Source organism: Meles meles, chromosome 15 (genome assembly GCF_922984935.1).
Source record: "Meles meles chromosome 15, mMelMel3.1 paternal haplotype, whole genome shotgun sequence".
NCBI lineage: Eukaryota > Metazoa > Chordata > Mammalia > Carnivora > Mustelidae > Meles > Meles meles.
In genome coordinates, this window is record NC_060080.1 from 32,899,765 (window position 1) to 32,913,162 (window position 13,398).

The 13,398-nt window shown below is 39.5% G+C and overlaps 1 long non-coding RNA gene across 1 annotated transcript; it reads left to right on the forward strand.

Moving 5' to 3' along the window:
• The first annotated feature begins 360 nt into the window (after window positions 1-360).
• LOC123925738 lies at window positions 361-7,511 on the forward strand. The gene is made up of 3 exons (XR_006815071.1): window positions 361-568; window positions 6,610-6,698; window positions 6,814-7,511. It is a non-coding gene; the product is annotated as an uncharacterized LOC123925738 (long non-coding RNA).
• Window positions 7,512-13,398: the final 5,887 nt, after the last annotated feature.

Sequence of the window (13,398 nt, forward strand, 5' to 3'; positions counted from 1 at the left end):
ACAGAGATCCTGGTTTTGTTCTTGTCTTCACGTTTACACTTAAACTTTGGACCCCTGAGACATGCAGCTTTTGCGGTTCTGTCCCAATCCAGAATTCTCAAACATCCCTGACAGCTAAACTAGAATAATCTTTGGGGAAATCTCCCCTCAAGTTCCTATGTTTTCCGTCATTAACAAAAAAGAAAGAAAAATGTTAAAGGTAGCGAGAACCGTCCAGTGCTTACAGCTGGTTTCAGCAATTTCAACTTGCGCAAGACCCGTGTTTGTGAAAGCAACTCAAGAATCTTTGAACAGGATGTAATCAACCTCCGATCTGCTGAGAAACACTGCAAAAATGACTTCCCCTGCCAAAAATAATAATGTCGTTTACAAACAGCTCTTCCATGTCTGAGGAAGAACTAGCCCCACGTGTGAGTTTATGCGGGCTTCAGAGGAGCTAGCAAAGAAAAGGGCTAATCCTACCAATCCCAGGCTAAAATACACTGTATCAGAACCCACGGGAAGCTGTGGCCCATTCCAAAGGTGCTGGCAACATCCAGGAAGATTCATATCCACAAAAATCCAAACGGTAAGTGACCCCAGACAAAGGGATTATAATTGGTGGCCATTCTGTGCTGTCCCCTTCCCTCTGTAACCAAGCTGCCCTGTTTTGTGAAGGCAGAGCTGTCAAATATCTCTTAGTCACCAGCCCCAACCCAAATCTTTCTTTCCTTTTTTTTTTTCCCCCCAAAATGTCATCTGGCAGCTTCCCTTAAAGGACATCAAGAGCTCTCGGGAGGGAATATTCCTGAATGATCCTTTAGATAAGTTTCATCCCCAAAAGCCCTGCACCTACCTCTCTGTCAAGTCTGGGCTGTTCAGTCCGCATGGGCTGGATGTGAAAAAAGACCCAGGATGATGTCTTCTCCGAATTTACCAGAAAGAAAGGACCTGGGATGCTTGTCCTTTAAGTGTCTCTAAACATGGTTTGCATAGCTGGATCTCTGCTTATCTGTGCCTTTCGGCTTTCGCTTCCATACATGGATCTGTTCCCAACAGTAACTGCAAGCTGTGGAAAAGCAGCTATCTGGCAGCTCCCCGCTTCATCCAACACATGGACGATAAAAATACACATCTAGAGATCCTTCCAGCCAGGCCCATTTCCCGCCCCGCCGTCCTGCCACGATGCCTTTTTGGAAAGATGCTTTCAGATTGGCATTTCTACTCTCCAGACGCTTGGAACATAACCGCTTTCCCCCCGATTCCCACATAGAGCTTTTAGGATGTGGGTTTGCTTAGCTTTATGCAAACAGAGGCACGATTACAGTTACTGACCGGGGTCTTCATGCTTACAGATTTTAGCAATAAGATACGTACAAGGTACGTTTAGTGAATGAATGAACATATCAATGAGTGGCTGAACAAACGGACAGTGTGAATGAATGCACACATATTTAATGCATTTATTTAGTTGAGAATAGTTGTTAACACTCTGAAATCTTTGTCTTAAAGGATCCGGTAGGAGCAGAAGGTCAAAGTAATCAAAATCGCTGAGACAGGAGAGGCCAGCCTCTTCCTTAAACAGCTTCTCATTTAGAACATAGCAGCAGTAAACTACTATCTAGCGTATAGCCTGAGATTTAGAAAACTTCTTTTAATGTTAAAGAATGTAAACTTGAATGGAATACTAATTGCTACATTTGTTAACTGTGACTGATACTTCAATTGTGACCTAAATTTTAAGGGTAGGAGTCGGAGAAGGAGAAATTCGGCTCTGGCTAATAAAGATATTGGTGAGAGGTACTCACTCCTTCAGGGGATGGTGGAAACTCCACTTACCCTTCTAGTTCCTGGAAACTGGGCTTTTCCATCTTAAAATTTCTCTCTCTTTTTCTCTCTCTCTTTTTCTTTCCCCTGTCTGTTGTTACTCTTACGCGTGCGCACGTGTGTGTGTGCGCATATATATAAGAGAGAGAGAATTTCCAAGTAACATTTTTCCGTTCACCATTTTTTTTTGAGTCATGTTAAAACTCTAATAGAGTCTCTTGTTTGAAGAGGAGGAAGAAATTTGAGGTATTCAAGGTTAATTCATTTTTGCATACTGAAATGGAACTAATTTGCTTAAAACATTCCAGAGGAAAAGGGGAAGGATAGATGAAACACGATTGGCAAAATGATAATCGTCGCAGGTGGTTGCGTGCTCAATAGGGGACTCATTATATTATCTTCTCTACTTTGTGTGTGTTTTAAAATTAGAGACCCCAGGAAACAGACTGACGGTTTCAGAGGGGAGGGGGTAAGGGGAGGGAGTAACAAGGGTGATGGGTATTAAGGAGGGCGTGTGGTGTGATGAGCACTGGATTTTATACACAATCACTGAAAACTATATCAAAAATTAGTGATGTACATTACATACAGTGGCTAACTGAACATAATAAAAAAGAGATTACTTAAAAATAAAATCTTAAAAAGGTAAAGAGAAGAGAGAAGCGTGCAAGATAGATATATTAATGGTGAGTTTGAGGAATTCTAGATTTGCATAATCTTTGTGCAAAGCACTAAGGCCAGAACAAGAAGGGGCAAGTTGTTTGTTTTTCTTTCATTCAGAATATTCTGACATTCAAACCTCCCCTTCTTCCCCTTCAATCAGACATACCTGTGTGTGTGTATATACATACATATATTCCATATAATAATACATTTTATTGTATATATCTATACAATGTATTATATATATGCATAATAATATATTATCTATATAATATATATCTTATATAACAATAAGGTGTAACTAAGGAAAATTAAGATATGGTATTTTAAAAGTTGACCAAATGTAGTTCAATGATGGACATGACAGATGGTGACTGTACCCACAAGCCATTCAGGACCCTTTCTTCCCTTCCTTTTTTCTGCTTTAGAAATCTGAATGGGGGTGTGGGTAGCACCTGGGTGGCTCAGTCAGTGAAGTGTCTGCCTGTGGCTCAGGTCATGATCCCAGGGTCCTGGGATTGAGCCCTGCACTGAGCTTTCGGTTCAGTGGGGAACCTTCTCCCTCGCCCCCCACGGTTGCTCTCATTCTCTCTCGCTCTCTCAAATAAATAAATAAATAAATAAATAAATAAATAAAATCTTAAAAAGAAAAGAAAGAAAGAATTCCTAAAGGGAAACTCTTTTTTTTTTTTCTTTTTCCCCCCCACACTGTCCCTTGCAGCTAGGGACAACCATGTAACAACAGGTTTCGGGCCACATAGGTGTAAAGAAGAATCCCCTGAGTGACTTCAGGAAAGTGTTTATTTGTTAAAAAGGGACAGATTCAGCTTTTGCCCCCCTTGGCCCTGTACCTCTTCCACTGTTTCCTTCCCAGATGACAGACCTGACTTCTGAAATCGCAGCAGCCTCTCGGTGGGCAGGAGGGGACAAGGAGGAGGACAAAGGCCTGTGAGATGAGGAAACTGGAGCAGACAGACAGACAGAATTTCAGGTCTTGACAGTGTCATTGAGTCGGTGTAACAATGAACTACCCACCCCATGGACTTCTTGTTCTTCGAGAAAAAGAAAACCAGAATTAATAGAAAAAGTGGATTTCATCCATTTTGAGAGATCACGCTTTTGTTGAGAGTTCTTGTGTTTGTTTGTTTGTTTGTTTTCCCAGTTCCAAGTATTTTGGTGGATGATGGTAACATTCAAAATCAAATTCAGATTTTTCCCCTCTGCCCGCAGCACTGTTCAGTCCTTCCCCAAACCATTTAGGATAAAATATAAATTTCTTAGCTCAGTTCTCAGATATGTTTCAAAATTTATTTGCAGTGCAGATCTTCATGTCATCTCTGGTCACTACCCACCAAGGTCCTTTCATTTCTCCAGCCTCGAATGACTGCTGTGTGTATGCAGCCTGGCCAGGTAGAAAGTCATGGTTTTCCTCAGACTTCTTGTGCTATTTTCCTGTGGCTTTTCTTTCTGCACAGAGCACTCTTCATTCTCTTCTGTATTTAGCTAATTCTCCTTGAATTTCAAGGCTCAGGTCAGCAGTTTTCTTCTCTGGGGAGAGGACTCCAAACCTTCCCATGTGGTTCAGGTTCCGGAGTACACATTGTACAACCCTTCCACTCTACAATTGTGGGGTACCTGCTATTTCTTTGGTTTGCTTTTCAACTCCGTTTCAAGTTCCATGCAGTCAGAGAACGGATTTCATTTGTACTTGTATTATTAGGACTTAGCATACAATAGGCATTCAATACAATATTTAAATGAATAAATGACAAAATAAGTAGATAAGCTAATTATTCTTGATCAGAAAGATAAAGAAAGATGTCATGGATCCATTGCATGGCTTTGAATGAGACTCTTTGGTCTTGAAGCAGGGTTAGAATTGAGACAGACATGGACCAAGTAATGAGTACATATGTCCTGAGTTCCTGTGTGAATAAATGGGTAAATGAGAAAGCAGGAATTCCCAGTGGACAGAGTTTGAATCATTGCCAAGAAGCAAGAATCAAGAAGTCAAGCAAGAATCTGCTTGACTCATTGTGAGGAACCCACGTTGGTTGAGGCTTGGGATGGACAAAACATGAAGGACCTCTAGTGACAGACTTAGCATGTTGGTTTTGGGTCAGTTAAAGGGAAGAGTTTGGGCGCAATCATATTGCGATTTTTTTTTTTTTATGGGACTTAATTTTCCCTCTTGATGAGACTTGATAATAGAATACTACAGCAATCTTGAAAGCAAGTGTTTACTGAGACAAGCAGGTGGATGGGTTCTTACTTGGCAAGAAAATTCTTAATGTCTTCTTTGTTTCTAAAGGTACATCTTACTTTCTAAGTCAACTATCGAATACATTAGAAGAGGAGAAGAAAGAGGAGGAGAGGTGTAATCTACCATCAGAATGAAGTGTTGGGGCTCCACCTAGTTTAAAAATTGGTCTGTCATGCTTATATGATCACTTACATTTTAAATTCTGCCCAGAGCATTGAAAAGCAGAATCGTTGTGCTCAACATAACAGACTGCATCTAGAAGGTCCCTTAATGTAATTCTAATAACCCTATATAACAGGAATATTTAATTCACTTGGTATTTTCATTGTTAAAATATTTGATTATTTGCATCATATATCATATGTCATATACATGATTTGGTGCTTTGAAGTCATCAATAGCAATTTGGCTCTAACCGAGCTGGTGGTATCCAGGGAGATGATCTTAAATAAATTCGTCTCATTTTTACTCTCTTCATAGGGCTTAATTTTGCTCTTCTCTGCCAGTTGCAAATGATAGGCCCTCTTGCCTCTGTTTCTTTCTAAACTCATGTCCCATAATCTGCAAGAAAAATTTTAAAAAAAGGTGCAAGCAGATTTTTTTTTGTCTTCCAATATATGAGCCCTTGAACAACAGAATAGAAAGCCCAGGTTGGTCTCATATTCCTTCTGGGCTTTAAGTTCTCAAGCTCTTCATAGGTGTCCAATGATACTCCATTGACTTTATATGGAACTTAAGGACCTCCCTCCAGGAGAAAGCACACAAATTGGGATAGTCATGGTTACTTGAGAGTTTAGTTCTGTATCTCATTAACAAAACAAAACAAAACAAAACAAAGGAAAACAAGATGAAACAGGATTCAATTATTTTTGTTCTTTATTGAAACTGTAGATTCTCCTTTGAAACTGGATTAGAATATTCTTGACTCCAGGCCATCTAATCTATTACGTAATTTTAATGTTGTATTCCCAAATAAATTCCCAAAGTAATGTTTCTAAATAAATAAATTAAAAAAATATTAAGGACATTAATCTACTCAGATTTTGCTGTTATTAGGTGTGGTTTTTTTTGTCATCAGATACTATTAAAAAAATCTGTGTTTAAAACCTTTACTAATTGTAATAGTGTATCATTTAAAGTCTATTCTGTCTTCCCATGTAGATAGCCTAGTTAACCATGATGATGTCCTCCGGCTTATCTCTATAGAGCAGACAGAGACATTAACATACAGTGAAGAAGAAGTTTTTTGTTTCGTTTTTGCAAATGTTTCATTCAGCTATGGGCAGAGCTTGAAGAGATGAGCTGAAACAAGGATAGATATTTTAACATATTTTGATTGTAATTGCTGGACACCTGAGTAAAGAGAAAATGTTGTAATTCCATAGCATTCTGTCTCTCTGGGACTCCAGCAAACGTTTTTGCAGGAGAGGGTGATTTAAAGGCACCAATGAACCAGGAATCATCCTGTCAGGCTAATAGGAGGCAGACTTAGCAAGGTCAGTGAGGCTGGTATGGACTTGGAAGGACTGAGCTGTGAGACTGTAGGAAGCATTTCTCCAAACACACTCAACCATTGGTCCAAAGAAAAGTCAAGAGACTTTGCGAAAGTTCATTACTATGCATTTCTGAGGAACGAACCATGTCTCACACAGCCACTGGAGGCCAAAAAGTCTTGTATATGTCATGTAAGCCAGTCATTAACATAGAAAAAAGCATGGCAAGTGTTTAGAAAAATGTCCAGACATTACAGGGAGATCTATATTTCTCTAAACCTGAACTTATTTTATTTGCAATACTTTAGAAGTACCTACAAGCTACTTCAATGAGATTGCTTTCTAAAGGCAGCCAGTTCAGTAAATCTCTCTGCTTTCCTCCAGTCTTTTCATCCTGCGTGTGAAATTTCAGCCGTGATAGACGGAGAGTCTCTGGTCCAAAATCTCACCAAGTTTCTTATCCACTGATACAGGTAAGTAGAAATGGCAGTTTTCCAACCCCAGCATTACTCATTGTGATTGGTTTTTAACTCATTGCAGAGTCAAATAACACTGGTAAGTGTAATAAGATGTTTCAAAATATTTCAGTGCTTGTTCATCTGCTTGAAGGACATAAAGAGGCAATCTTAAAGCAATGTGTTCTGATCAAGAAACAGCTGGCAATGGCAGGAGGCTGATAGAGAGCAATCAAGAATGGGAGGTTGATTTTGAATGAGACGTTTGTCCAACTGTGAGACTGAGTGATTGCAGCTAAGAATAAGTGCAAACACAATCGCCAGTGGCTCCAGGTATGAAGTTATTGAAACCAGACAGGTTTCATGTCTTTTTCTGTTGCCACGTTCACATTTCATCCATTGATTGCAAGACTGGAGGAGGACAAAAGTGCTTCAGTGTATTCTTATTCTTAATAACAGCTTCTGAGCTGTCATGATTTGAATTTATAATGATAAAAAAGCTCCTTCAGAAAAAAAGTAACAATATATTCCAAAGCCAAGTTGTGTATGGGGCAGGTAAGAGTGCCTCATCATTAAATGGTCTCGGATATGCATCGCCTCTGGCGCCTGCCATCAATTTCTATATTGGTGGTGCTCTGTCTTCTCGTCTTGTATAGCTATGGGCAAAGTCATTTCATTCTTCCTGGTTCCTAACAATGTCATTATTGAGATAGATCAAAGGAGCTGATCAATAAATATGTGCTGTTGACTAATCTGTAATTGCAACATTTTATGTTTGGATGACACTTGATTGGGAAATACTTTAGCATGCCTAATTTCATTAAACCTCACTTCAACACCAATACATTGTCTGAAACATGTGTCTCTTTAAGCCCCATTACTTCAAGGTCATACTTTCTGTATCGCACAAATAACATCGCAAACATATAAAGAAAGACACATAGCTATGTAAGAAAAATTTCCCAAACTTGGGGCACCAGAGTGGCTCAGTTTCTTAAGCGTCTGCTTCAGCTCAGGTCTTGATCTCAGTGTCCTGAGATGAGCCCCAAGTTGTCTCTGGCTCTTGGATTCTGCTTCTCCCCCTCCTTTTTCCCCTCCCCTGCTCTTGCATGCACTCTCTCTCTGAAAAAAATAAATAAAAGAAAAAAAAAAAGAAAAATAAATAGTCGCCAAACTTACGCTTCATGCTTTGTTTAGTATATCTAACAGCATAATTTTTTAAATAAAAATCTTTCTCCTGCTTGTATTACAAAAATGACCACTTGATGATTAATAAATCTTTCTTTGTGTAAGGACTAGAGGGAGCCAATAACCACATGGAATCCAAACAGGAATGAAATAAAGTTCTTGACCTCAATGAGATTGAAATTCACTTGCTTCTTCACCCAGTCCTTCCCAACCAGCATTCTCATTAGACAACCTCAGAAAAAGAAAAAAGAAGAAGAAGAAGAAGAAAAAAAAAACCCACTTATTTTAGAACCTTGGGAGTCAAGCTGGAGCCTGGGCAGCCTTTCCACTTGTTGGAACTCCTTTGTCGATGCTCAGATGTACAACACTCTTTTTCATCTGGTTGCTTTTATAATGCAAAGGGCAGAGGCAAATTATTTGGAGTACAATCAGTGGGTCCAGGGTATTGAAACACTCCTCTTCATGACAATGCCAAGTTACTTTATTTGTTCATGAAGCACTTGAAAAATGAGAAAGAACAGCAGGCCTTCAAGAGAGAGCAGAGAACCAGTTGGTTCCCAATGCTTTCATTACTGAAAGAGGGTGTTAAAATGCATAGAAATGTTAAATCTCTCCTAAAACAACAACAACAACAACAACAGCAACAACAAAAACAATGAAGGACACATTCAGTTAGAGCTCACTCAACCCCTGATTTCACAATCACAGGAGATCTTAACAGGGGAATGGTTCAGAAGGATAAAAAGTATTTTAATTTCACCTGCTGAGTGTTAATGCATTTGAAACATTAGAGCGGAAGCTGTTGAAGGGAAATAGATTATCTGTACCACCACCTACACTCTCTCAAACACAAATTATAATGTATGTGTATGGAAGGAAGCCTGTTCTGGGGAACACTGCTTTTGCTGAAATGGGTGTGTAGGCTTCAAAATGTCAGGTCTGACCAGGAGACAGACGTGTAATACCACTTGCTGGTATCCAGAGGGCATTTTTCTTTTGAGGCTCCCAAAGCAGTTTATGGGTGTAACTCAATCTTTGTTGTTGTTATTTGGAATCTTAACCATGTGCTTTCATGCATCTAGCAACCTGGAAAGTGACCAGATCTCAGGGTACATGAACCTTTTAGAGATTTAATTTCTTGGTAAGCCTGGTAAACAAGAAGGTAATGACCCCTAAACCGAAGCGACCCATGGGCAGTATCTTCATGGACGGTTGCTCCACGGCTGGAGGGACGTCATTCAGAGCCCCAACCCCAACATGGCCACAGTAGCGTAATGCTCCACCTGGTGACAGATTAAAAGTCCCAGCTCCTTTGAAGGTCCAGTGTCCACACCAAGAAATGGCAGAGGGTTTGTTCCAAAATGAAAATCTTGTGAAAAGGCTGCATCGGACTTTCTAACATCATCACAATATTTTAGTTTAAAAAAAATGTTCTATTTAGAGCATTTATATTTCACATCAATATAGTTATTTTGGGATTGAGATGCCATACTAGCGAACCATTGGGTCCTTATGATATTAGGATTTATGCAAGAAAGAGCACATTGTTGCCATGGGGATCAGTAAATAGTCTTGATCTGAGACACTAGCTCCCATTGCCAAGACATGGGTGGGAGAAGGTGGTTCCCACAGACTCTGTTTTCTCTAGACTAAAAATATAGCATGATTTCTATTAAAGGGCAATTGAAAAAAATTCTCGGTGATGTAGCCTAAAAGAAGCATACCCTATCATTTTCAGAACAATTAAGCAGTGAGCTCACTATCTAATACTTCAAGATTGTATTTGTACGTGATATTAATTATGTTCATTCTCTGTCACATCAAAGGTGGTGTTGCACCAGCAGCTTTTCTTAGTTTTGTTCACAGGGTCTTAAAAAAGAAACGGTTTATGGAGATACATGTATTAGAGACATAAATTACTTCCTTTTAAGGGTTACAATATAAACTTAGCACTTCGAAGTTAACTCTTTAAAGTCATTGTTTGGCTTTATGAGATATTGCTCCAAATGGTTGTGATGAATGAGAATTCTATTTCTTCCAGTTTTTAGGGACTTTGGTCAAGAAATGCAAAGCATTATTAGAGTTCTTTCCCTAAAGTTTATTATTACATAATAGGTCCAGATATCTATAAGGAACCCTTGCATTCATAAGGTGTTGTAGAGTTCGCAAAGTGATTTTACCACCAATCATTTTACCCAATGTACTTCACAATCCTGTGAGACAGGCAAGGTTTATAATTAGGTAATCGTCTCCTTTTGTATGATGAGCTGGCAGCATAAAAAGTTCAAAATGCAGGGCACCTGGGTGGCTCACTTGGTTAAGTGGCTGCCTTTGGCTCGGGTCATGATCCCAGGATCCTGGGATTAAGACCCACATGGGGCTCCCTGCTCAGTGGAGAGCCTGCTTCTCTTTCTCCTTCTGCTTGCTGCTCTGCCTACTTGTACTCTCCATTTGTGTGTCAAATAAATAAAAAAACTTTTAAAAAAGTTCAAAATGCTTGCCTAAAGCCAAATTAATTGATAATACGTGTTAAGACTGAGCTAAAGGTCTCAAGATGAAAAAGACTCTTTCTTCTCTACTGGGGTATTAAGAAAGTGACACATTTCATCGCATACAATTCTTCCTATAAACTCTATCATTCCATCATCAAGACTTCTGGATTTAATTCTGTGACAATCAACACTAAAGTATCATCTTAATTATTGTCTAAAAATTTTGTTGAACTAAATAGCAGTTAAGGAATATTATCCATTTGCTGGGACAGGCTATCTATTCATGATCTGTGTAAGGCTATTTATTTTAAGAAAATTTGACACACACATGGTAAGGAACTAATTTTCAGTTCACTACAAATTCTGCCAAAATTAAGTTTTATTTTACCACTTGGAAGGTAAGTTTCCTCCTCTTTCTCCTCCTACTCCTTCTTCTCCTTCCTTCCCTCCCTCATGACCTCTTGTAACTTGTCAGGCTTCCTAAGTTTATCATTGCGCAACTTAACCTATCTTTTTACATTACTTTGCTGGCTCTCAAGATAGCACAGCCACGTTTACAAAATTATTATTATTCCTCATGCTGTCTTCCTCCATGGTATGTTTCTTATATAGAATATTTATTGGGCTGTTTCCAGTTTCAAACAAATATAATTCATCAAGGGATCAACACTCACTAGAGAACTAAAGTATATGCATTTTGAATGACTGCTTCTCAGACGTCCTAAAGCATGCTTTCCTTTTCTTAAAAATTACTCCTTTTCATGCTGTCTCATTCCTCCTTGAACATCATTTTCAAAAGGACTCAATTTGGTAAGAATTTCTCCTTTTTCAACTTCCCCCTGGGAGAGTCTTCTGTTGTTTCTTACTACCCAGGTCCCATCTCCATCCAGCTTCCTTGTCATCTTACCCTTCTTTCCTATGCACCACCCCCATGACTTTCTACAATTTTTATTTTCTCCTTAAATTATAGAGTTGGCTTCTTATGTTTGTCACCAGAGAATCCCGCTTGTTATACAAGAATGAAAAGAAAGCGCTATAATTAATGCTGTTTCCTTGTTTGAGCAATACTGTAAAATAACCAGATATTTTTGTCATCAAGCATTATTTACTACAGCAATATTATATTTCCTCAACTCACTAGCATTTCTTTACCGAGGTATGGCACATTTTGCTTGAATCTCACATTGCTTTTCATAGGTCGTGCTTACTCCATTTTGGAGGAGGGAGCCCATATGACCTAGATCTGTTCTCGAAAGCTCCCTACAGCCTTTATACTTGGAGCAGTGGTTCCCAAACTACATTGAAATCATCTGGGTTGGAGACCCACTCATTTGGATGTTGTACCATTTATGAGGCTCATGTAGGAGGCAGAGAAACTGAAGTAGTGCCCAATTTCTCTAGGTCAGGGTGATTTCTCTAGGTCAAGGACAAAAGTCATTCAGCTGCTTCTCTAGTCTCAGAATGTGTTTGCTCTGCTAACTGAACTACCCTAATCAGATCAATAACGTCCCTTATCTGCAGTGGGGCAGGTAAGAAATCGACTCCAAAGGGGCAAGTGAGTTGCTTTTCACTCCTACATGCTGCCTGCTAATGTGAATCTTGGCATAATAGACACTACTTGGCAAAAAGGTAGGTGCATCAAAGTAAAAATCGTGTTCTCAGTGGTTTCATTTATTTCTGACCAAGGCTTAGATTTTCCCCATCGAAGGTCATCATGAAGTCACTGGGAAGAGGTGCCTTCCTATCTTCTGAAATCTTGAGTGAAGATTGGAGAGAGCAGGGTGAGACCATTGACCATCGGGGTCCCTCTTAGTTCATGTCTCCCACTTCTGTGGGTCTATAGTAAACACAGTTCCCTGGAAGCCTCCATTCAGATCAAGACCAGAAAATAGGCACAAGCTTATTCAAATCCATTCTTATCAATTATCTGTAACTTCCTTCTCTTGATTAGTATGCTAAGGAAGAGAGGATAAGAATTTATCATGGGAAAATAATTGGGTTGAAAGCTTATTTTCTCTAAGTCCACTCCTCGTCCTCTGTTCTCCATGTCAGCAATCATGACAACCATTTGCACAATCTCAGTTTTGCAACTGAGCTTCCAACTGATCTCTGTGCCTCCTGCCTGGAGTTCCTCCTGCATCCACCTCACATCGCATCCAATATGATCATTCCTAAGCTTGTCTCTGAGTGTATCACTCTGCTGATTTAAATCTTGTGGTGGCTTCGCAGAGCTTTGTGGTTCCTCTCAAGTTCCCTAGCTTCTGTACGCGACCTGGCACCCCTGCCCTCTTCTTTTGGCTCATCTTCCATTCCAGTCCCACCAGTATCTTCTACTTTGATACGGCAAATTCTTTGCTTCTGTTCTCAAGAATTTCCCAGGTGTCGTTCTCTTTATTTAAAACCTTCTCATTTTTTTTTCTCTCTACCCATTTAATTTCCATTCTTCAAGACCATGCTCTTGAAAAGGACTCCTTCTGACTTCTTAGTAATGAAGATATATATTTTTTTCCTCTGTCTCCAAAGCCCCCCTCAGCAGCTTTTTAACACCTGTAATAGGAGATTATATTTGCTGGTTCATGGCTCTGTGTCTTCCACTGGATGTAAAACTCTATGAGGGGAAAGAGTGTATCACTTTGTCTTTCTCTGCCCGGCACCTAGAAGTGTGCATGGAATGTAGAAAGCAATCAAATTTGCTTTTGGAATTAAAGAAGAAATTGAACGAGTCAATAAAGGAAATAGATAGATGATGTAAAGAAATATCTGAAGTTTCCCAGGAAGGCAGACTTGCAAATGCACTTTCCCACAAACAATCTCTCATGGCTAAATATCTCCTTTTGCAATCTCATCTCCAATCTTTTCATTCTGCTGAAACTGTACTTTTCAGGCCCAGCCTACTGACTCTCCCCAGGACTCAAGGTGAGGCTCATTTCCCTCCGTAATAAACATCAATTGGGTATCATGTACTCTTGCTTAATCAAGCGATCTCATTTCCCTGAACCAATTAACTCAAAATTTCTGTCTCTTCTGATATGTTTTTC